This window comes from Podarcis tiliguerta (assembly GCF_965153285.1).
Source record: "Podarcis tiliguerta genome assembly, chromosome: 9".
NCBI classification, from domain to species: domain Eukaryota; kingdom Metazoa; phylum Chordata; class Lepidosauria; order Squamata; family Lacertidae; genus Podarcis; species Podarcis tiliguerta.
Genome location: NC_139542.1, coordinates 33944935 through 33970186, shown reverse-complemented (window position 1 = coordinate 33970186; position 25252 = coordinate 33944935).

The window sequence follows — 25252 nt, the reverse complement described above, 5'->3', positions numbered from 1 at the left end:
ATTGAAGAGTGCAGTCCAAACTATTTTCACTGCAGTGGCAATGCTTCTCCACTATGGGGGAGCATAATGCAAAACTACTTGATAAGTAGCAGGGCTGTGAGATTTTGAGACCTGCTCCGCGAACAGAATCTGCCTTTGCAGGGAAGGATGCCAGTTCCCTCCTGCATCTAACATGATGCTCTGTGCCTCTCTTGCTGGACCCAAACTTTGTTTCTCAAACTTCCTGCTGCTTAATTAATAAACATGGCAACTAGATAGATCCTGGCACAAGGCCTTATTCCCATTCAGCACATTGACATACAACAGTAGTGATTTATATTTGGCACACAGTTCACCAAGCTAGTGACACAGTGTGTGTGTGTGTGTGTGTGTGTGTGTGTGAGAGAGAGAGAGAGAGAGAGAGAGAGAGAGAGAGAGAGAGGAGTATAAAAACTATTAAATTAAACAGGTTAATATGACTGCAACATTTCACCCCCTGCTATCCCGCAACCACAGTAAATCTGCCACCTGTTTATTTCCATAAAAATTCAATTACAGCACCACCAGTTTATTCTTCTTATGTGAGCAATTAACTGCTGGATGTTCTCGGCTTAAAAAATATTTCTGCCCCCCCCCCCGGTGAAATTAATTATTTTGTTGCTAACATTTTGTGGAGTGGATTGACCTGCCTCGCCCAACACTGTATAGTGTAAAGGCAGATTCTACTTCAGGTGCTTGGAATGTCAGTCATTGACCCAAACTGGACAGACAAAGTTCCTAACCCAATGATTTTCCTGGCATTTGATACTTGTTTTTTTCTGAATTAAAATTGTTTTAAATATTGTTTGACGATATAAGGAAACATCTTTTTGTAATTGTGGTATAACCCAGTTACTATTACCTTCTAAGTTTGACCCTCCTCTTTATACAGCGTTTTTGAGAAATTGTTCTCTAGCTAATCTATATCTGTCTGTCTGTCTGTCTGTCTGTCTATCATCTGTCTATGGGATTCAACAATGTCTGCCAACTGTAGCACAAACTATGTCAGCAAACCCCTTCTTTCCTTGCAGTGATGTCACAACTGGCAGAGGCAGGTGGGATGAATGTTGTTTGCAGCATCTACATTCAAAGGAGCATAGTGAATGCATTCAAATGGTGCCTCAATTTCTGCCCTTCTTGTGGCACAGAAGCACACAGTGTGCCCCACCAGTTGCAGCAGCAACAAAGCAAGTTATCAGAAATAGCAGGAGATGATTTTTCCTCCTTTGTTTTCTTTTTGCCACTGCAGCTATTAAACCCACACTATTTCATTCCAGCAGATTATATTATTGGAATGCAGTCAACAGAAAGTTAAGCATCCCTATGCCCAACTGACATGAATGGAATCTATAACTTGATACTAAATATAGGTACATGGAAGCAAATTCTCTTCCCACATATTTCCCACAGAGCATGACAGCACAAGTCATTTCTGACACTGGGCATCCAGTGGCAGGGAGATACATGTCGTGGGAAGTAGGCTTGAAATAGGCCTCTTTCAGATAGCATTTCCTATCTCCACGGCTCTCCCACAGGGTCAAACAGCCTGTTTATGTTTGGTGAAAGATAAAGTACACTAACAACTTATTTTCTCCTTTTAACACATGATTTCAAGTGCCCCTTCTGCTGTGGAAACCTTTTCAGGCGGACGCTGTTTTACTCCAGCAGATTTCCAGATAGAAATGAAGTAAATTCTTTGTGTGTGGGCTCTCATGCCACAAATGGAACAACCCCCTAGCACTGTGAATTTTGTGTCATGTGCTGGAAATGTGGCATGATATTCACTAAAGGCAGGGCTTTTTCCCCCAGCTGGAACTGAGTTCCAGGACCTCTCAGGTGAGCACTATTGCCATTAAAAGAGAACAAGGGGTGCATTCATAGTGAGTTCCAGCACCTCTTTTTCTAGAAAAATAGTACTGACTAAAGGAACGAGTTAATGGCAAGTCTGTGCGCAAACACACAGTTGGAAACGAACAAATCTGCTTGCATTCGACCAACAAATGCAGGGTCTAATGGAGTCAGAAGGTGTGAAGGATTCGCCCTATAAAATGTGTTTCCATCTCAAATGTGGCAAAAGACCATATAATACATCATTTAAGAAGGATGGGAGACAAATAAGCAGTTACAGGGCTTTTAGGAGATAATGTCATGTAGAATGGATACTTCCTTAGTTTAGTGGTTGTGAAGTTAGCAGGTGTTGCTGGGGGTGGGAGAGTGGGAAAAAAAATTAAATTCCGTTTTCATTAAAAGGTGAACTTGCCAAGTTTGTACCTTCTGAAACAATCCGGGAACTGAAACATAGCCATCCTTTGAAATTCATACTTGAATCTCACACAGCAGTTCTCTAGCAGTTCTCTAAAGTAACGGGTACATGAGACTCAGTTTCCTTGGATATCAGCCTAGGCCTAGCCGATATCCAAGGGGATACACCACAAGGGGCTCACTACTGACCTCCCTGGCCTTGATGCGCTTCACATTTGCTATTGTTTTCTGCCTACTTATCCTCTCTAAGGAAGTGAGTAGTGACAGGACGAAAGACAGCGGGTGACAGCACATTGTCCTTTCCCTTAGGGCTGCTGGTCTGACTCAAGGAGGGGCCAATTGAGGACATCTTTTTCCAAGCGCACCAAAATTTAGTGCCAGCACTGATTAGGATGAAACAATAGCTCATTATGTAGACATTGTTCACACCAGAATAGCACGATCCAGCTAATCAAAGATGCTGCCTTGGGGATGAGAACCATCTCTCTGCTAACTCAGCTGCAAAGAAATCGTAGCATCATAGAAACATGGAAGTGGACAGGGACTTGCAGCTCATGTATCCCAAGTGTCCGCTTGGTAGAGGCAATCCAGAGCTACAGCATCTCCAAGAGATGGCTGATCTACTTCTGCACCAAGGCAGAGGCAGATTTTGGGGGGCATGGCTGGTTTGGTTGCACTGGGTGTGGAGCCTCACTGGTGCTGCAGGGAACACCACAACTGTGATTTAGAATGGAGCCTGAGAGGCAGGGATGGGTGCTGAATTTTGGCATTGCACAGGATGCCGCTGAAATTGGAGACCCCAAGTTCCACCACTGATGGAGATAGACAACAAAGACTGTTAGCACACCTTCGGATAGTTGGTTCCATTGTTGAACTGTTCTTACTATCAAGAAATTTCTCCCAATGTTAACTTGAAATCTCCCCTCCAGGTCTTTAAGGCTGTTATATATCACTTGGTCTGAAACTGCTATAACCATCCACATTTCTTTGTCTAGATTTTTTGCGATTTCCTCCCCTCCACCAAAGTACTTGGTTTTACCATACATATCTAAATGGCACTGCATTTCAACAGTACTTCATTTCATCCCTTAGAACAAACTTTATACTGAAAAAAATAGCGTGAGCAGCATTTATACCCCTCCTCAGACTCTTTCCCTGCCACATGTTACACCATCATTTAACATTTTGCAGAATTTAAAGGTGCCATTTATATACCAAGCAAATAAACAACTGAAAGTTGGAAAGATTTTTTTTTTCCAGTGTCTGCCACTTAAGAAGGTATGTCCTGTTCTGCACTGCATGTTTTGTAATAAAGAGTACTACATTAACATTGTATGACTGCTGTCCCTCCTGGGATCTTCACAAAAAACTCCTGTAGATGTTTATCTCTTATGATGTTATCTCATTGAGCAGCCCTTTAAAATAAACTAAGTGTGGCTTATGTAGTTGTAGTGAGAATCTGCCTGGTGGCTATTTTGATGTAAACACCTTTGTGTCTAAACACTGATGGCTTAGGGATTCTGAATTTTGCATCTCCATAGGAAAATGCCAGATACAATTGTTCTTACCTTTTTGTTTATGCTACATCTGTTTTAAATCCTATTTACCACCCTTCTCTCTGCAGTTTAGGAAAGATGTTGCAAACATCTCTGACAACCCCAGTAATGTGTTGGCCTAGAAAGTCTAACCCAGGCACTGTCACTCCTGGGTGAGAGATTAGCCCTGATTAGCAGAGTATTTCAGGGGAGAGAAAGACTGGATGAATCCTCCTAAGAAGAGCCTGCTGGATCAGCCAGGGGTCCATGTAATCCAGTATCCTATTCTCACAGAGACCAACCAGATGCATATGGGGAAGCCTGACTTCTAGACTCTAGTTTATAAATAGTTCAGTTGTACTGGATTATGTTCTAACAGGGACCATTGCTGCACATTTTGCTGGGGGTGGGCTTAAAAGTGTTATTATCTAATTCATATAATGCTTATATGTCAAAGTGGCTTCTAAGCAGTTTACAACTATAAAATCCATCATAAAATTGACACATAATTAAAATACATAATAAAAATTCCACCAGAGTAGAAAACATCCTTAATTAAAATATACACTAAAACAAGCCAGTTAAAAAGCATGGCAATTAAAACAATTGGGAAACAGTTAAAACAATAAGATCAGAAGTTGTTCAAGGAAACTTGACAGGTGTTCTTTCAGGAGCCAGCAGTATGCCAGTACTAATGGGCCTCTCATATATTATCAGGGAGGTTATTCCACAGGACTGGTGCCACCAGTGAAAAGGCCACATCTATCTCACCACAAGCTGATAATCATTGGGCTGTGGCAAAGTGAATGGGTTTCATCTGCTGATCATAACCCCCTTACTGGGCACTGGAGGGGAAGACAGCCTTTCAAGTACAGTGGTACCTCGGAGGTCCGTTCTTAACAACTGTTCTTAACCTGAAGCACCACTTTAGTTAATGGGGCTCCCACTGCCGCCACGCCGCCAGAGCACGATTTCTGTTCTCATCCTGAAGCAAAGTTCTTAACCCGAGGTACTATTTCTGGGTGAGCGGAGTCTGTATCCTGAAGCGTCTGTAACCTGAAGCATCTGTAACCCGAGGTACCACTGTAGTTTGGTCCAGAGTTACTTAGAACTTAGTGACAGCTTAAAATTGACTCAGTGGCTAGTGCAGATCCCTCAGCACTGGTGTGATATGTGCTTGATAAGGAACACCACTTGGGCTGTAACAAGCTGTACCAGCTTCAGCTTCTGTACCAACTGCAAGGGAGGTCCCACACAGACCACATTACAATAGTCCAGACTTCAGGTTATGTCATGAACTGGCAGGACAATGGGAAGGAGAAAGAGGATCCCGGTGAGGGGACACACCAGGGCAAGATGGGGATGGGTAAGTGGAGGTTGGTATAGGAAGTACTGACAGGTTGACAATGGGATGAGGGTTGGTGCATAGGAACCAGAGTAGCAGAGCCCACCACCAGAGCTAGAGGGACACCTGTCTCCACAAACACGGTGGGCTTTGAAGCATAGGGAATAGCAGGCAGGGTACTCCAGGTGACTGAGGCAGGCAAGGGCCCACAGTCCAGCTCCTTAACTGGCCAGGTGGGGCTTGCTAGCTCTGGGAGGAGTGGTGTGATTCCTCAGCTGGAGTAGGTTTGGAGCAGGTGACGGTCACATGCCTCATCAAGCCCAGGTGCTGCAATCAGTATGCAAAGTACAAAAGGGAAGCAGAGCTGCTGTGTTGTGTCTGCTCAACTGTCCATGTTGATGGATCTTAGCCTGGATTCTCCAGGATCTCAGTGGGATTGTCCTTCAGTTTGACCTTTTGCCTTGTGGCTTGACCCAGGAATAGGGACTTGGCATACTGACTTGCTGCCAGGTAGACCAAGGGTTCCACACAGGTTACCAACATATAAATCAAAGTGGCCAAATTATCCCTGCCCAGGCAGAGTGCAGACGGGGGTGGGGCTGGCACGTGTCCTGGGGGCATGGCGTGGCATGCGTTCTGGGGGTGGGGTGCACTGCCTGCAAGGGCAGGGGGCCCAGAGCGGGCGGAGGAGGGCCAGCCTGAATGGAACACCACCGGGATGACATTGCTGGGAGTGGTGCGCTCCCCCGCCCTCCTCTTCCTCCGCCAGTGTGTACAGGACATGGTGCTGTTGATGCACCAGCTGCAATTATAATGTGTGAATTATATGATCATATTATCTTCTATGCTTGCCTAGCACAGGACTTTGCAAGTAACATTAATCACTGAATAGTGATGCCTGCAAACCCTCGTTTATCCCAGCTACATGTTTACCTACCCCACACCTGCTGGATCAGAGCAAAGCTCTGTCTAGTCCAAGACTCTGTTCTCACAGTGACCAACCAGCTAACAATGGGAAGCCCGCAAGCAAGACCTGGGTGCAGTTCTACGTCTTCTACTTCTGATTCCTAGCAACTGATATTCAGAAATATACTGCCTTTTACATTGGCGGTAGCACATAGCCATCACAACTAGTAGCCATTCACAGTTTTATCCTCCACAAATTAGTCTAATCCCTTTCTAAAGCATCCATCACATCTTATGGTAGCAAATTTCATAGTTAACCACACAAAAGAAAACAGCTTTGCACCAGCCCAAGAAGAAAGATTTGTAAAGCAATCTCCTCACCTCCAAATTCACAATCTGTGTGTGTATTTACTGTCCTGGGAACCTTCTCTTCTTATTTGCAAGCTTTCTTCTTGGCTCACTTCCTACACACGTTACTGCAACTGTTCTCCAGTTATTGTCTTCTTGCCAAATCTGAGATCTTCTTGAGTGTTTGTTCTCTCAAGCTGCCTGCCTGGCTGCCTCTTGTGACACTACGAAGAAGTACTGCATGAGATGATGTTGTGCTTGCCCTATTCAAAGATTGTTCTCTTCAGCTTGCAGACACCTAAGCAGTGGGGGAAAGACTGCCGTGGAACTCAGGCACGTTGGGTGAATGACCTTTATGTACTTTGATCCAAGCAGAATTTAGAACTGTATTTTGTGTTAACTTGCTTATTTTTTTATCTCTCTGTTCAAAGAAATCTATCTTACAAAATACCAGCACCACGTTATAGCCTTCACCGGTTATAGCACTGAAACATGAACCAGATTGAAAATAAGACAAAGCAGTTACCTCATTATGGTATTAATGAAGTAATGCAACTCATCAGATGCTGGGATCAAATTTTAATCTAATGGCACCTAGGTAGCATACTGTAGTGGTTCTAGGGGTTGCTCGTGCGTAAGCTGGTGCAAACACCTGGCTGGGTTGCCTGAGTGAACCTTTTCTGTCCAGACAGCCACTCACCCGTGGCTGTCTCAATCACTGGCAGAATCCGTCAGTGGGCGTTTCTTAAACTTCTTCCAGCAAAGAAGCTCTTTGACGCCTAGTCTTCTCCTACTCTCTCTGCGCGAAAGCCTTCTGCGCAAGGAGGGCGTAGGCAGCGGAGGACCCCTACTCTCCCCACTGGTCCCCGGCAAGGAGTCATGGGACCGCCTCGCCGCTTCCCCCATCTGCCCCCCTTCTCCACTGGTGCTACGCTGATTCTCTTCCCCAGAAGATGGGCTACCTCTCCCAATCCCGGGACGCTCTCTGGAATCCCTCTGGATTTTGCTCTCTCCCTCCGGAACTGATGGCAGTTCCCTGACACATATGGTACTGTTTCTACTCCCACCAAACTTTAAAATAGTTACAGATGTGTTCCGGGGGTCTTTTCTGCTACCAAAGACCACTTACTCTGTCCTCCAGGTGTGATAAAAATGTCTAGCCAATCTAGTTGATGTGGAACAACATGTAATAGTATTTATGACCAAGAAGGGTTTAATATGGTAGTGACTATAGTTTTGTACTCTACTTTAAAAAGGGGGTTGTGGGCAGTACTATTTTTCTAGAAAACTCACCATGAACACCTCTCTTGCTCTCTTATCATGGCAATGATGCCCACCTGTGAGTTGCCAGAACTGAATTCTGGTGAATTTCAGCTGAAAAAAGGCCTGGTTGTGTGAGATTTTAAAGAGAGCCAATGGTGTATGGCTGGAAGGCTTAAGTGCATGGTGGCTGGTTGGCAGAGACACAGAAATTCTTACTCTTCATGTACATTCCTTATTAAAAAGGTAAAGGGACCCCTGACCATTAGGTTCAGTCATGACCGACTCTGGGGTTGTGGCACTCATCTCGCTTTATTGGCCGAGGGAGCTTCCGGGTCATGTGGCCAGCATGACTAAGCTGCTTCTGGAAAACCAGAGCAGTGCACGGAAACACCGTTTACCTTCCCGCCAGAGCGGTACCTATTTATCTACTTGCACTTTGACGTGCTTTTGAACTGCTAGGTTGGCAGGAGCAGGGACTGAACAATGGGAGCTCACCCTGTCATGGGGATTTGAACTGCCAACCTTCTGATCGGCAAGTCCTAGGCTCTGTGGTTTAACCCACAGCGCCACCCGCATCCCTACATTCCTTATTACTTCACAACAATAACCATAATCCAATGGACAATTAGGTTTGTTGATTTCGGTGAGACAGACACCCCTACCATTTCCTTATGAATCACGCTGAGTAAGACTTCCACAATTTTAAGTTTGTACAGTTGCGCTCTCCGTTGTTGTCCTTATGTACTGCATAGTCCTTGGCTTTCTCCAGTAAGAAGTATTAGGCATTCAGTGCCCCCCCTTCCCCTTTAAAAAATAAATTCATCTGCATCTTGCATGTTACTTTTGGTGGTATTCCATCCAAAGGATTAACTAGATTTGCAACTGCTTTGCTTTTGCAATGCTGCGGCGCCAGGTGCTTCGCCATGCCTGACATTGTGATCATGATGGATACATGCTGTTGCTATTCTGTGAAACTTGAAATGCACAACTGTATAATATGCAATCAACAGAGGGTTGACAAACCAGAAAATTAAAAAGCATGTGTTTGATTGAGTTACAATATCATATTAATGTACTAGGGGTGTACAGTGGATTCAGATGAAGCCTGAATTGAAGTGGAACGTTTTGGAGCTTTTCTGAGCCAAAGTGGGATCTTTCCAAACTGCCCAGAACTAAAGCCTCTGAAGCAATTCAAGATGCTTTGGAGATTTGGATACTCAGCAAAATAATAATAATACTGCAGACAGTGTGTCTGAAAAAAATCGAAACATTTTGCTCCAAGTTTATCATATAAGGAAAACGCCAAGGTGAAGAAAGGGGTGAAGGACAGCTTGTTTGTGACTAACAGAACTAGCTTCTAATCAGTGGGGATGCCTTTACCCAAGTTCTCCAGCCACAGGGCTTTGGGAGAGGGATGGTGAAGTAATGGATCTCCTTGTTCTTGTCTGTTCTGTGCTCTTTGCTAATTCCACTTGTGGTGCTTGCTTGGAAAATGCTGGATGTTCAAGTCCTTCTGTCTCTATGCCACATGCTAGGGGCGCTATCTGGTGTGAGGGGAGGTTTGAGGGGCCTTGGGCCCCTCTGAAATTTTCAAGGAGGAGGCTGGGCCCCCTCAATGTCCCATGGCAACATGTGCACACTGCGCATGAATGCTGCACAACATACTCACGTGATTCGGGCACATAATACAACATGCTCACGTCATGTGCGCAAGCAGCACAGCATGCACGCGACAAGTCAGCACATTGTGTGGCATGTCACACATGTGATATGAGCATGTCATGCAGCACTGGATGCCTCAATTGTGAGGGCGAGCCAGCATACCTGCCCTATGCCAACACATCCCCCACCTTTCATGGGCATTGTTGCAGCATCTCCTGTGATACCCTGAGGCTCCACTCCCAGAACCACTGCACTGGTTGCGCTCTCCTAAATCTGCCTCTGCAAGAACACCCAAACTATGGCATACTGACTCAGCTGCTTCCATTCCCACCCCTCACACCAACATTTCTTCAATGGAAAAATATACTTTTTGTTTGACACTAGTTTAATATGAAATGTGTTGCGTGTGTTGTTATGCTTCAGACTGGAATGTCTGGTAGATTTTCCATGGCTAATGCAACAGAGTTGTCTGTTGCCCTCCTCTTCAGTCCCCCCCAGCTCTGCATATTTAAGGGGTGTTAGTATGCAATGGTTGTTCTTTGTGGTCAACACGAAATGCATTTGGGGAGGCTCATTTCAGTAGCGGGTGCACAAAAGCATGCATTAAAATGACTGCAACAGCTACTGCTAATTGGCAATTTTTGTGGGCAATTTGCACGGAGATGTTGTAGACGGACTGAGCATGAATACTATGCTCTGTCAAGGTCACACTGAGGAAAACTTTGGCTGTTAAAAGACTACTCATGAGGAAAATGTGCACCAGGACAACAGCTTTCATTCACATCAATAACAGAGAGGGCTCATTTCAAAAGACCATTGATCCTTATAGTAAAATATGAAGGAAATGGTGCCTGCTGATGATTTACTTGCGGGTGGTGAGCATTCCTCTTGGCTGTAGCTTGCCCTGTACAACCTTATGCACTTCACACTTTCAAGTATTAGATCAGCTTTTCAAACATTCCCCTGTTGAAGCAGATATCCATGTACACAATGGGACAGAAATGCCCCACAACATTTTGGACATAAGGGAAAAAACTCCCCAAATGGTGCTTCATGTCTGTAGTGATAAAATATACTAATAAATAGTTGCGCATTTGCTGCTCATTCATGGACCCCCAAAATCTGTTGGGTGAAGTGGACTACCTCATACTGCTCAATAGCAGGGCCAGCCATGCAACAGGAACACAGAGTACCATATTTCATGCATGTATCCTTCGTACCCTAGGTGTTTGGATGTGTTGGGTGGTTGATACATTAATGTTGTAAGCACATATGTGCTGCCTAGCACACTTGGCCAAGTTGGGTGTTAGATGTTGCTGAGATGGAGTAAGATGCTTCTAAGGTGTTCCCTAGGTGGCTCCACAGCCAGTGCTTCCCACCGCTCTTCTGCAACCAGCCACTCCATGAGGCTATGTGATTGTTTTTAAATGTTTTGAGATGCAGTTGATGTTTTAGGTGATTTTTAGTTTTTTAAAAAATGATTTAAATATGCTTTCATTTTATTCAAAGTTGTATCATTTTAATTTTATGATGTTTGCTACCCTGGGTTCCTTTAGGAGGAAAAGCAGGATAGGCTTTTAACAAACAAAGTCAGACAATATAACACAGTGCAGCATAGTAGCTATTTTGAAAGGTAGTAGGGTGACACAAGTGGGATGCGGGTGGCGCTGTGGGTAAAACCTCAGCGCCTAGGACTTGCCGATTGCATGGTCGGCGGTTCGAATCCCTGTGGCGGGGTGCGCTCCCGTCGTTCGGGCCCAGCCCCTGCCAACCTAGCAGTTCGAAAGCACCCTCGGGTGCAAGTAGATAAATAGGGACCGCTTACCAGCGGGAAGGTAAACGGCGTTCCGTGTGCTGCGCTGGCTCACCAGATGCAGTTTGTCATGCTGGCCACGTGACCCGGAAGTGTCTGCGGACAGCGCTGGCTCCCGGCCTATAGAGTGAGATGAGCGCACAACCCTAGAGTCTGTCAAGACTGGCCCGTATGGGCAGGGGTACCTTTACCTTTAGGGTGACACAATTGGCATATAATCTATGCTATAGATGGGGTTCAGCCCTCTGTTATCACTCAGGATTAGTGCTCTAGATTATTATTTAATTCAACACTGTAATGTATTTGGAATCCTAGGGTGCAGAATTGGGTCAATATGGTCTCTCACTAGTGCCAAGACATGTCGTTTCTGAAAGATATAGATCTTGGAAATATCCTCTATCCCTTCATTACTTGCAGGTTAGATCATTGCAATAAACTCTATGTGGAACTGCTTTTTAATACTGGATGCTTCAGACTGGCTAGAAACCTCAGCTGCTGCACTTCTTAATTGGAATGAAATCGGAAGAGCACATTATGGCAGGGCTCCAATATCTGCATCTTCCAGACACAATTAAAGTGATGGGTTTAACCTGCAGAATACCTCCACCAGTCCGAGGTTTGTTTGTTTGTTTTTTTCATTTCAGCGGGAGTGACGTAAGATCACGCTTTTCAAAATATTACTTCAATGCCAACTTTAACCAAATGCCACTGAAATATATGGAACTTAACAGTGCTGAAGTTTGGTTGAATTGTGCCCCAATTAAGCTTACTATGAATATTCATAATCGTCTACAAAATGCAATTTGTTCCCAAGTGAAAAGTTAGTTCCTAAACTAAACATCATCAGGATATAGGCAGCTTGCCTCTGTGCTATATTCACGTGCATTCCCAAGACAAGTCAAGGTCAATGCAACAGCCTTCAACTTACTTACGTTATGAGACAAGTATTAAAACAGCTGTTCTGTCTGGAATGCCGTGGAAATGTTACATTTCCTATGTCTGCTTCACCGTTTATTGTCACCTCTGCAGCTCTGTTTGCACAGACAGCTATGATTACTTAATTTCTCCAGAAACCCTCATCAATGCCTCAATTTCCTTTAACCCAGACTTCAGAATCCCCTTGTCTCTGAACTTCCTTTCACATATTATTTCTGAAATAGTTAATCCTTAGCCAATTTGACCTAGCTTCCCTTTCCTGCCCAGTAACTCTCCACTGGCCACTTCACAGCAACTCCTCATTCCCTAACCTGAGTTTGATCCAAGGAGCAGAACAGTAGGAGAGGCCCGGCCCCTGAAGTGTCATCAGCAGCTACTGGTCAGGATACAGAGATTCAAAAGCATCATCACTGATTGGACTACTTCCATCATTCAGCATGCAACTCATCCAAAATAACATACCACATAGGGCTACAGAGTGGCTCCTGATTTCAGCAATTTTTCTTGCCTATGATAGGGAAATGAAAGCTTCTCTTTGGTGTTCCATCACTGCTCTTGGAACGCATTTTGGACAAGGTGATAGCACAACCACAACACATCTCATACAGAATATGCCTTGGTCAATCTCAGGCAACAGAAATAGTAATTAAAAATATATTTCCCTCCCCCTCCAGATAAGCAAAAACAGGAAGTGGGGCAATTCACCAAACTTTCCAACTTGTGTGTAGGAGAGCTAACATATTACTTGTGGTGTGCCACTTCTCTCCATAAAGGCCAGCCAGAGGGAGGGGGGTCCTAGGGAGAGTTCCAAGTGCAGGATATAGAAGCATGGAAGGCCGCCTTTGTCTGAGGTTCCACATCCCTGATTTCAATCCATATTCCATTTACTTTCTGCTGTTTTAGCCCATAATTGTTCTATAGCTTAAAGGTAAAGGTAACCCCTGACAGTTAAGTGCAAATAATAATTTAACTTCTTTTATAATGGAGACATATCTATATTTTGTTTGATGTGATTACGATTTCCTTTCTCTTGGCCTGACTTATTTATGTTTATTCATTAATATAATACAGAGGTTATGGAAATGGCACAATATAATATATATAAACTGCTTACTGCTGCTGAACTGTTAGCAAAGGCTCATGTGTCAATTCAGTAAGCTTTTAGCATAGTGGAGTATGAAACATTAATGCCATACTGGAGGAGCACACTGTTGCTAGGTGAGACAGAATCCCTACTTCCCCATTCAATTTGTGTGTGTGTGTCTTTGATCGGGAGCAGTCTTGCCACAGAGTTGGATAGGGCAGGAAAGAACACAAACATGGCTTTTTGTAGAACTCTGGCTGGGCAAGAAGTGCAGTAATTAAACAGCTGGATATAGTTTTTGTCCTTGCCCCACTCTATTATTCTCACTGTAATTCCTCCCCTTCACTTTGTACCCTGCTTTTCAGCCTCAAAAACTCACTCTTATTTGGCTCCTCCAGATGACCTGATTATTGAACATTCATGCTGATTTGCCTGCACCAAACTTACGCAGACATTAGATTATATCTGACCACTAATGAGCAGCTGGATGATGGCACATTTGTTCTGCATTCTTCCTGATTTGCTTACGGGGTGTTTAGATGGCTTCTCATTAGTCATTCATCCACCCCACACTTGTCACTGCATTTCCCTGACACTTTCCAAACTACACAAAGTCCTTTTTTTATTTAAGTTTATTTGTTGTTCTAAAATGACAGATTACAGGTAGGTAGCTGTGTGGGTCTGCTGTAGTAGAAACAAAATAAAAAAATTCCTTCCAGTAGCACCTTAGAGACCAACTAAGTTTGTTATTGGTATGAGCTTTTGTGTGCATGCACACTTCTTCAGATACCACATGAAAGCTCATACCAATAACAAACTTAGTTGGTCTCTAAGTTGCTACTGGAAGGAATTGTTTTAAAGTGACAGAATTCACTTTAACTGCACCCATTGAGAGTTTAGCTACATGACCATTTTCCTTCAGTCTTCTCAGCACATTTATATACTGCTTGATTGCAAGAAAAAAACAAGCACCTTAAAGCAATAACACTAGAGAGCTGGAAAATCTGGGATGGAGCCTAGGGCTGTTTGCATACAAAACATGCACTCTGTCACTATAAGATGTGAAGTTTTCTTTCTTATTTATCAAGCTATATTTTATTAGAAATATTTATAAAATACAGATGTACAACATAGAGTAGATAACATATCCAACTGTAACTCAGGTAGCTGTGACGCGGGTATAAGTGATTTTATACTTTTAAAGCTTTTATTGTAGATTTTTTTTAATGTATGGGCAGTTTATAAATATTCTTATAAATAAAATAAAAGTATGTGGGTGGCATTCAACTATATAATTGCTGCTTCATGGTATAGCAAGAGCATCACAGGATGTCTCCATTCTATAGATTGGAATCTTGAATGGATGTTTGTGCTGGCCTCTATTGCCTTCTCTGTAGGAAGGGTGTAACAAACCGGTACAGAAACAACAACAATTTATTACAGAAGGTGTGTTCAGTTATTACAGGGTCTTTTAAAGACAACAATAGTGTTTCCTGAAATTACAAAGGCCAGCACACAAGCTGTGCTATTGTTAGATTATTTATCTTAATTACCACATTCCACAATCGGTTATACTTTTAAAACAACAAGCCAATGAGTGTGGATCTACACTCCTACTTCTTTGTCTTAGCCTGTGTTTACATTCCTTGCCAAAACAAAGGCACAGAACAAAGTACAGGTGAAAGAGAATAATAATCACATCTTGATTTCACGGAGCAAATCCCTGCTCCTGGCATATTTCCCCCCCTTTTGGTGATGGGGTTGGTACACTGATCATTGTATTGTTTACATTATCTCTTAAATCAATGGTAAAATTTGTTCTTAAATTGCACTAGATTGAAAATATGTACTAACAACACTTAAAAATGAAGCATTTCTTCAACTTTTGTCTGCTTCTTTCATTTGTACTTCACGGGAAATTCTAAAAATAATTCCAGAATTGGAAGAAGTGTACTTTGCCATGGGTTTCTACTTCTTCAATTCATTTGTATCTTCCTCCCTCTCTGTGTTTATCAATGCACATTGATAAAACACTTCAAAATAATCTTAATGTGACTATGTACATATAATTTGCATTGAAGTGGATTCCTTTGTGTGCTGTTTTACTGATATATGAATGCATTCCTGTACAGTGGTGGCTCAGTGTGAGGTGAGAACTGCCCCTCCCCCCCAAGTGCTGTGAATGTGTAGAAGACATTAGGAAGAGAGAAGTAGGATATGTCGCTTCATTCCCGATACCTGGGGAGATCAGAGGCAGCTTATGAGAGGCTTGACCTGCTAAACAGCCTGCTGGCCAATTATAAAAATAACCCTGAACCAGCCAACCTTTGGCATCCTCAGCCATGCAATGGACTACAGTAACACTAAGTTGTGAAGCAGATCTATTTAGTCTGAGTCATGCTACAAAGAGGGTTGGCAAGGTCCTGCAGAGAGGTATCTGGTCAACAGTTGGAGTAATGGCTGTCCATGTGCCTTGATAGTAATATGTCAGCAGTTATCATGGTGGCCAGATACGTTAGAAGAGGCCTGTTGGGTGAAACTGAAATGCTCTCTGGTCCTGCATCCTGTTTCTCACAGTGGCTAACTAGATGGCTCTGGGAGACCCAAAACCACAACATGAGGGCAATTCTTCTTCTTCTCCTCATCCCCCTTGGCTGGTATTCAGAGGCAGCACATAGCCATCATGACTAGTAACCATTAATAGCATTGTCCTCCATGAATTTGTCTAATGCTCTTTTAAACCATTTAAGTTTGTGGCCACCACTACATTTTGTGGCAGAGAACTGGGGAAGTGTGACAGCTTAGTGGTGGAGCGCTTTTGCTTTCCATGAAGAAAGTCCTTGGTTCAGTCCCTGAAATCTCAAGGTACGACTGGCAGAGCCCCATGTCTGAAAGCCTGAAGAGCCATTGCCAATCAGTGTAGACCAGGGTAAGTCAACATGGCGCCCTCCAGACATTATTGAACTAAAACTCCGATAAGTGCCAGCCAGCATGGCCAATGGCCAGGGATGAAGACGGCTGGAGTTCAGAAACATCTGGAAGGCACTATGTTGTCCTTCTGGTATAGATAATATTGAGCTAGATGGGCCAATGGTCTGTCATGGAAAAGGCAACTTCCAATATTCCCATAGTAACTATGTGCAGCATGGGCTTCCTATTGCCAACATTTTCTTCTTTTCCTGAGCTGTCATTCTGCCCCCCGCTTTTTCATCTAAAGATAAAATAAAGATTACAGCTAGACAGTAAACACAAAGGTATTCTTATCCCCTTCAAGTCCTTAATTTTAACACATTTTCACATATAATTTGTGAAATGGCTGAAAATGTGACGTTTTGCAGTGAGGTGCTGCTATGCATGTCAGAAACATTTTCCTGCTAGCAGAGCTTCCTTCATTTCTTTGTTTTTTTCAGTCACAGCAATGCCATCCCATGAACTAAAAGGAAAGGAGAGGCAAATCGCTTCTGAACCACTCGTACTATTTTACCAGTAAAGCTAATGAATTATCCACATACTGACTGTTTCAGAAGCTCAAATTAAGTAATAAGCAGTGAAAGGTACAGTAAGGTATTGAATATTACTCTTACACTTTCTTTCATGTGGCAACATTTCAAACAGTCCATCATCATTTGGGTTTGGAGTTGCAGGGGCATTAGGTAACCTCTTCAAAATATGAGAAACTTCGAGTTTTGATTCTATACAAGGTTTTCTCTTGAAGGTGCTAATTAAAGGGCTTTGTGTAGCTATATCCCACCTACCCTGAAATGGTTCAATAATGTTGGTATTTTGTAGTTATAAAGAGGCAACAGCTTTGATTCTTAACAATAGGATGAGAGTCAGCAAACTAGCTAGTAGGGAACATTAGTGGGAGAGCCAATGTCTCACTTGGTCACCCTGTAGGCTTCTGTTTGACCACTGTGGGAGCAGAATGCTGGACCAGATGGAACTTTGATCAGATCCAGCAGGGCTCTACTTACGTTTTTGTGCACATGCAAATGTGATTCTGATTGTACACTTGGAACCTGACCAAATTCCTGCATGGAAAACTATTCTTCAGGGACAGAATGGTGGTGGTGGGTCTCAAATGTCACAGCAGATGCATGGAAGCAACATCTGCAGCCATTTCAATCCCACCTAAACAATATTATTTTAATTGGGATAAATATTGAGGGTACCTCCGAACTGTCACTATTTTACAGGAAGGATTCAAACATACTGAAAATTTAGGTTTGTGGATTACAGTGCTTGCTTCTCTAGTGTCACAAGTCTGCTTTAAAAAAGAATAGAACTTTTGCAGTTTGAAAAGTGATGGAAAAATGTATTGAAAAGGGTGGGGTGGTGAATGATGTATAAACACTTCACAAACAAATCAGAATTAATGGAGGATGAATGATCTTTGTCTTATAACTGCCCTGGAAACAATTCAGAACATTTGCTCAATAAAGATTGGATATAATCTAACCTCTGTGAAAGCTTTGTGCAAGGAAACCAAGATGAACGCTCACTAAATTAGTTGTCTGGAGGAGCCATAATGATAGGTATAAGACTGCAAGTAGCTATGTGTTGCAGAATACTGCACTGTGCTGACCCATATTAGAGCATTATCTGGCTGAGGGCTTATCCATACTTTCTCCTCCAGGTAAAACTGCTCTTTAGTGCTCAATCAGACCAAATGGCAATGGGGTTTGCCATGGATTGATATTTGTTCTGATTTAAAGTTAAAGGGTGGGGTTTCCCTGGAAAAGGAGAAGAGCAAGAGGAATGGACCCATGCCTAGAAAGTGTGGGTCAAGTGGAAAATCACTTAGACCTATGGTCTAAATACAGGACAAGTAGAAGTGTGGATAAACCCAGACACATGCTTGGAGAAAATGATGCTCTATTGAAACAGTATGTCTGCAATATTTGTGGCCAGGGTTCCTCATAATTCTTCAGGCATATGTAATTAACTGGGGCCATTGTGGATCAGAGTGCAGTTGAACATGCTGACCTGTGGGAATATTGGGTGTACGATACATAACCTGCAATTTCTTTATGGTAGAATAGACACCTATATAATAATGAGTACCAATCACATTAGGAATTTGTGCATTGCACATCAGAATATGTTTTGGAGGCTGGAAGCAATAAGAGCAGAATGGGTCCTTAATAATGGTTCTTTCTTGCATTCACTCTGGTATTTTTAAAACCTTCAGACTCGAAATCAATATGATCTTCTGGTACATATCCAAATCAAACTGAGAAATAAAAATGGCTAAAATCATCATCAGCCAAGCTCTTTAAGACCTCTAACATTCCATGAAAATGTTGGAAAATTCCATTCCACCTTAAGGAGCAGACATGGGATTGTTATGTGTCACATGTCTGTTTACATCCCAGCAGAGTTTGCTGGAAACTTCAGTTGTGTATAGCTTTTGTTTTTGACTCTCTCTCTGAGGAGACAAAAGCAGCGATCCCTCTTGTTGTTCTGACTTCTGGGATAGCTGCGCGAAGCGTCTTCAGGGCAACAGGAGGAACGCTCCCCCTGCCCTGAAGAGGCTTGGCACAGCTATTCCAGAAGCCAGAACAGCAAGAGGGATCGCTGCTTTCACTGTGCAGCAATTCCTTTTGCTGTTCTGACTTCGCTTCACTGGAGAGGCGCTGTGCAGAGAGGGAGAGCTGTGCAGCGCCCCTTCAGTGAAGCGGGAGGAGAAACTGAGCCCCTTCTGTTTCTCCTCCTGCTTTGCTGCAAAGGCGCTGCGCAGAGAGGGAGAGAATATTTTTTTCCTTGTTCTCCTCCTCTAAAACTAGGTGCGTCTTATGGTCGGGTGCATCTTATAGAGCGAAAAATATGGCAGTTTATTTTTTAAAAGAGGTATTACTTTTATAGAGATATTGTCTATTTCCACATTCTCCGCTAATTCCATTGGATTCCTTCATTATCAGACATTTTGGGTCTGTCATATTGCTAAGCTGACACACATTATAATAGCTGTTTAAGTTTGGAAGTCCCCATCTTCCAACAGTTGGTACTGAGGGATTTTTTTAATATGTGTTCTATCTGATTGGAAAATGAATTTATTGATTTTTATTTCCCATTTGGACATGTGGACTGGTGGGATCCACACTGGTAGGGTTTGGAATAAAAATAACAACTTTGGAACAATAATCATTTTGGTTGTGGCCAGTCAGAATAGACAGTTTCATTCCCCCCCAGCGCTTCATACCTGTGTTTATTGTTTTCCATACTTTGTTATAATTCATCTGATATAACTTATTTAAATTATGAGTAATCAGAACACCTAGGTATCTGAAATCTTTCTTAGCTATTGGAATTTGTAGATGGTGCGTGTTATGTTATGCAATTTGCTCACAACTCTTCAAGTGATGCAAACTGAATGTTTCAGCTTAGTGCTGTTGTATTTCATTCAGTTCCTAGATACCCTCTGCATGCATGCAGATTGCAGAATGGGTCTGTGAACATAACTTCCTTCATTAGGTGAGCATTAGAACAGATTTATTAAAGCCAGACACCCAAGACTAGACAAATCAGAAGTTCCAGACAGACAAGAGTATCAAGGCAAACAGATGTGATGTTTTCTCTGGCTTGCAATAGGCTCACAAAAGAGCTGACTGCTGCTTTATTGTGAAATGCTTGAGGTTTTTCAGCAGGTGCACATGGCATGTGTGAGAGATGTGTATTTTAGAGCTAAAACAGTCCATGACAGTCTGTGGTTTGGATAAGTTTACTGCACCTGCATCCCTTGCTGGAGAGTTTATCCTCCCTGGGCAATGTGGGGTGGGCTGTGTCGCATTCCACATTGTTTAGGATGGAGAACCCCCTGACCCACTGGAGAGGCTTTTGGAGTGCATAGGAGGCTGCAGGGGGGAGGAGGGGACCTTCTGTGCTCTTTCTTATTTATTTTAGGAGCCCAAACTAGGTGTATAAACCAAGAGATGCCCAAATCACAGTAATGATACAATGGGCGTGATGGGAAAAATTATGGAGGGAAGATTTAAAATTTACAGCATGTTGTATGTTGAAAGAGAACTATATGAAAATGATGTATCGCTGGTATCTAACTCCTACTAAACTAGCAAAAACGTATAGAACTGCTATGGATACATGCTGGAAGTGTAAAGAGAAAGAAGGCACATTTTACCACATGTGGTGGACATGCACAAAAAAGAGAGGTATATTGGGAAATGATTTACAATGAGTTGAAAAAAAATGTTTAAATTACCTTTGTAAAAAAACTCTGAAGCTTTCTTACTAGGTATTTTAAGTCCAGAAATACCTAAGGATCAGAAGAGACTATATATGTGTGCTACAACAGCTGTGTGAATGCTACTTGCCCAAAGATGGAAGGAGGACAAACTACCTACGAAAGAAGAAGGGCAGATCAAGATGATGGACTATGCTAAATTGGTGAAAATGACTGGGAAAATCAGATCAAGAGGACAATAAATTTAACAAAGAATGGGAATTATTTTTAAAGTTACTTGAAAGAACACTGTAAACAATTGAAAACATTGGCAGGATTTTGAAAACACTGGCAGTGAAGCAAGAACTATGATAAAAATTGAGTTTTAAGAAAATATGGAGAATATGATACGATGCAGTTTAAAAAGAATATCTGGGGAAACCATGGAGGGGTGGAGGGAAGTTCTGTGATTCTGAGAACCCTATTTGTAAAATAATTATAATTTATGGATGATGATAAATGTTAAAAGGGAAAATGAATATAAAAATGTTAAAAAAAGAGCTACCCAAATCACATAATTGATTTTATCATTAAAGGTCTGCAAGGATAGGTGTGTGTATCAAATCTCCTAGCTTACCTGTCAACAGTCTATTATTCCTTTGCACTGTGCTTAAATCTGTCCCCCAAATTCTCAAAGGCTTTTTTCTGCAAATGAGACCTCAGATTTTCTGCCACATTCTCAGGGCATTTTAGAATGTCGGCAGTTGGTTTCAGGCTTATTGTGAGGTAGCCAATGGTGGTGCATGCAGTTTTTCTTTTGGTAAACATTTCTTCAGCACACTGCAGCTTCTTTGGCTGCCTGCATTTCCTGATAAAAGGCCCATGGGAAGAGTTGCCTCATGATGTCTCCCCCTGGACTTTAAAGTGTGGGCACCCAGGAAGGCTGCAGAGTGCAGTACATTGGTGCGATGTTTTGCAGACAAAGAAGACTCACAAGTACCCCTTGACCACCTCAAAAATGACTTAAGTTCATAAAAAATTCTGCACTCTGTCCATGAGAATTTAACCAAACTTTCTCTCCTCTTTGATACTTTGGAAATGCATTTTTTCTTATGAATTGATTGAGAAAAGTAAACAAGAACAAAGAAACCAAGATAAATGTTCACATAGCTCTTGTTGTCCTCCACTCCTAGCCCTTTTCTCCTCAGCCAAACCCTGCTGAGAATGAACATATCTGGGAAGTAGCTGCTTGGTGGATAGGGAGGGAGGAAATGATGGATAGCAAGGTGGGTACCACTGCCTTTTGCCTGTTTTGCTTTACAAATCAGCTCTTCCACTTGCATCTAGAATCCCATATGACTGGGGCAGAACTGGCTGTACACTAATAGGTTTGCTGCCATTGTGTTTAGTTTGACCCTTAAGCATCAGCCACCCAAACTCTTTGGGGTTTTCTAAAGCCTGGATGAGAATTAAAAAGACAGAATGGCGACTGAATGCCTACAGGGTAAGCAGCATTTCAATTATGTGCTGCAGTGCCCTTTAGATTAGTTAAATGATGAATGGAAATCTCTGCAGGATGGGTGAGGAATCTCAAGCAAGTGCCGAGTGCCAGGCAGGAATGTGTTAATTTTGGCCAGAAGAGCTGAGGCCAGACAGCTCAGAGCAGATGGGAACAGTCCCTTGACTTTTGCCTGGATCTTTTTCATTTAGCCAAAATAAGTTTGAGAATAAATACATTTAAATAAACCAATCTCCAACTATCTGAAAGGGGAATAATGCATGTGCACACCTTAGCAGGCTGTCTGCCCTGTAGGCAGACGTGGCTATCAAGTGTCACTGATTTAATTCTTTTTGAAAGCTCTGCATTTGAATTAGAGCAAAACCACTTTGGCTAAGGGCTGTTTCTGATGTGAATTATCCACATTGTTTAGATTGTGTTTGCTCATTTTCTATTTGCAAGTTTGGACGTCCAAATGTACACCTATGCAGCTCTCCAAGGGCAAAATATGCCTTACTCAATAATATTTATTGATGTGATCTTGGCGTTCAGCAATATATAGGATTAGCTTTAGCTCAAAATGCTTCTAGTTGTTGAGGAGGCCTATCCATCCCATTCTAGTGCAGTAGGAGTTTGCCCTGGTTCCAAACAGCAGCTTAGGGAGGATGAGAAAAATTAGGACTCTGTACACTATCTGCTTATGAGTACTCGAACCCAGGAGTAGAGAACACTGTGTCCTTCAGATGTTAGCCTTCAGCTCCCATCAGCCACACCCAACAGGGCCAATAAGGAAGTAAGAGAGTTGACGCCTGCTTTATCAAAGGCCCATCTTATCTAGCACCCTGTTCTCTCAGTGGCCAGCCAGATGCCTATGGGAAGCCCACAAGCAGGACATGACTGAAACAGTGCTCTCCCCACTCATGGTTCCCGGTAACTGGTATTTAGAGACATATCACATCTGATAATGGAGGTCTTACATGGCCAACACCCATTATTATTCTTATCCACCAAATTAAACTCCTTTCAAAGCAATCCAACGTGGTAGCAATGTCCAGGGCTGGTGGAAGTTGTAGACCTGAAGAGCACCATGCTGAATACCCCTAAAAGAAAAAGGTAAAGGACCCCTGACAGTTAAGTCCAGTCGCAGATGACTCTGGGGTTGCCGCGCTCATCTCGCTTTACAGGCCGAGGGAGCTGGTGTTTGTCCACAGACAGTTTTTCTGGGTCATGTGGCCAGCATGACTAAGCCGCTTCTGGTGCAACAGAACACCGAAACCAGAGCAGTGCACTGAAATGCCTACTGTGGCCCTATTCATGCCTTCTTTTCAATGCTCAATAAGGGAGACCAAGGATCTAAAATTCACTCATTATGCCTACATAAGTACAGCAGGCTCCCTGCTTCGGATAGTTGTCCTCTGAGGCACAACGCATATATATAACTAACATATCTAGATCTTCCCTCATCTGAATTTAATTGCATGAGGAAAATGCCTGCTTCTGTCATGGCTATAGGGAGGTAAGACAGATGTTGTCAGTGGCCCTACGCATCAAATGGTAATAGATGGTTAGCTAACAGCTAACCAATAAAGAAGGGCCAGTGCCATGAATTGGCTGGACACAGAGGAAAGATGGGAGGAACCAGCTGGGCAACCACAAATAGAAGGAGGTTCAGAGCCTGGGAAGTGGTGGTGGAACAGCAATGACAGGTCACAGGGAGAAGAGGAAAAAGACTGGGAAGAGGAGGTATCAGACACTGAAGGGGTAACAGGGTTCAGTGAGTTGCTAGATTCTGTTGCAGAGAGAAGTCAAGAATCAGAGGCAGAAGCTGAAGCAGGTGAGTGGAAGGAGGGAGGCCAAGAGGAAGAGATTAGTCAGGCTAATGAAGAGTCATGGGTGTCTCCCCCTGCCACTGCAACAAGCTCCCCTTCCCCACCGATTCCCAGAACCAGGAGAGGTATGAAACAGGAGGAACAAAGACAGGCTGCTTGTAGGCAGTCTCAGATTGCTTGCAAAAAGTCCTGGAGAGGAGGAGACATAGATGGCTGTGGAGAGGCAGGGACTTCCATGGAGTAGTACCTACAGGGCCCTTGCAGCTGTGCATATTAGACATGAATCTCAGCCAAGTGAAGATCATGTTTCACTAATGAAGAGTTAACTCCAGCTTGAACTGCATGATTTACTGACTAGCTTACTCTGTGACAGCCAGCCATCAGCCAGTGTTCTTCTGGCTGCTGAAGAGTCCCGCATTGGCTGCAGAGTGGGTATTCCTACCTAAGGTACCTCCTGCTTCCCTTTCCAGGCTTAATTCACCCAGGAAAGCTGCTAGGTTGTGAATACTTGAAATCTGAATTTGAAACTTAGGGAGGACATAGACGTTCCTGTTTCATTGCACACTGCCAAAGAAAATGGTTCTCAGCAATGTGGTGAAATCTGTCATTCAACATGATGAACAGCAGCATGTAAAAACACCATAGTTTGGATTTCAAGCTATTGTCTGTAGAGGAAAAATGACTATTTGCAGGCACAGTTTGAATCCAAGTTACAAATGGACAAAGTGCATTGTCAATGAAAGCACACCTTCAAAGCGGCTAGCTGAAAGTGGCTGATCACTGTTGACAGACAGCCCCTTTGGCTGAGCAAGGGAGATCTCAGTGGGGAACTCCCTAGGGCAACAAATCTTAGTGGGGCTCACTAACAATGCCTGACTGGTGCTGACAGCAAGCCGCCTCAGCTGCTTAGGGAGGTCCCAGTGGGGACCTCCTTAATGCAGCTGACCCCGCTGGGGCTCACTGTTGGTGCCAATCAACTGATCAGTACTGTCAGCGAGCCCTGCTTGCAAAGGAACAATTGGGAGTTCACATTAAGCTTTGGAGCCCTGTCCTTACCTGCCTCACACCTGATGTCACATATAACACCCAGTGCAGGTGTGATTATAGGCTGAACTGGGACCTGTGTCAGGCCCTTTTAGACCCACAGGCTGGAGGGTCCTTACTCCTGTGTAAGAGTCAGTGTGATGTAGTGGTCAATATTGGACTAGGACTGAGGATTAACTTCAAATTTCCACTCAGACATGACCCTGCCCCCTCTGACCAACCTCAAAAGTATGTTGCAAAGATTAAATAAAAGTGGATTCAATTAAAGAGTAAATGAAAGCATGTGGCTCTGAGCTCCATGGAGGAAGGGTGACATAAAAGTGTAAATAACTAAATAAAAACAAACACAACATTCCACAATTAGTACCATCCTGCCAAATTATACTCACCAATAGTCAATGAAAAGTTTAAGAGCAACTATTTCAGCAGTTAAAATAACAGAGCTATATATAATTTACAGTCAACTTCTAGTAGAATAATTGGAGCATTCTGCGAGTATTTTTTTTTTTTTTTTTTGAATTGGAGTTTT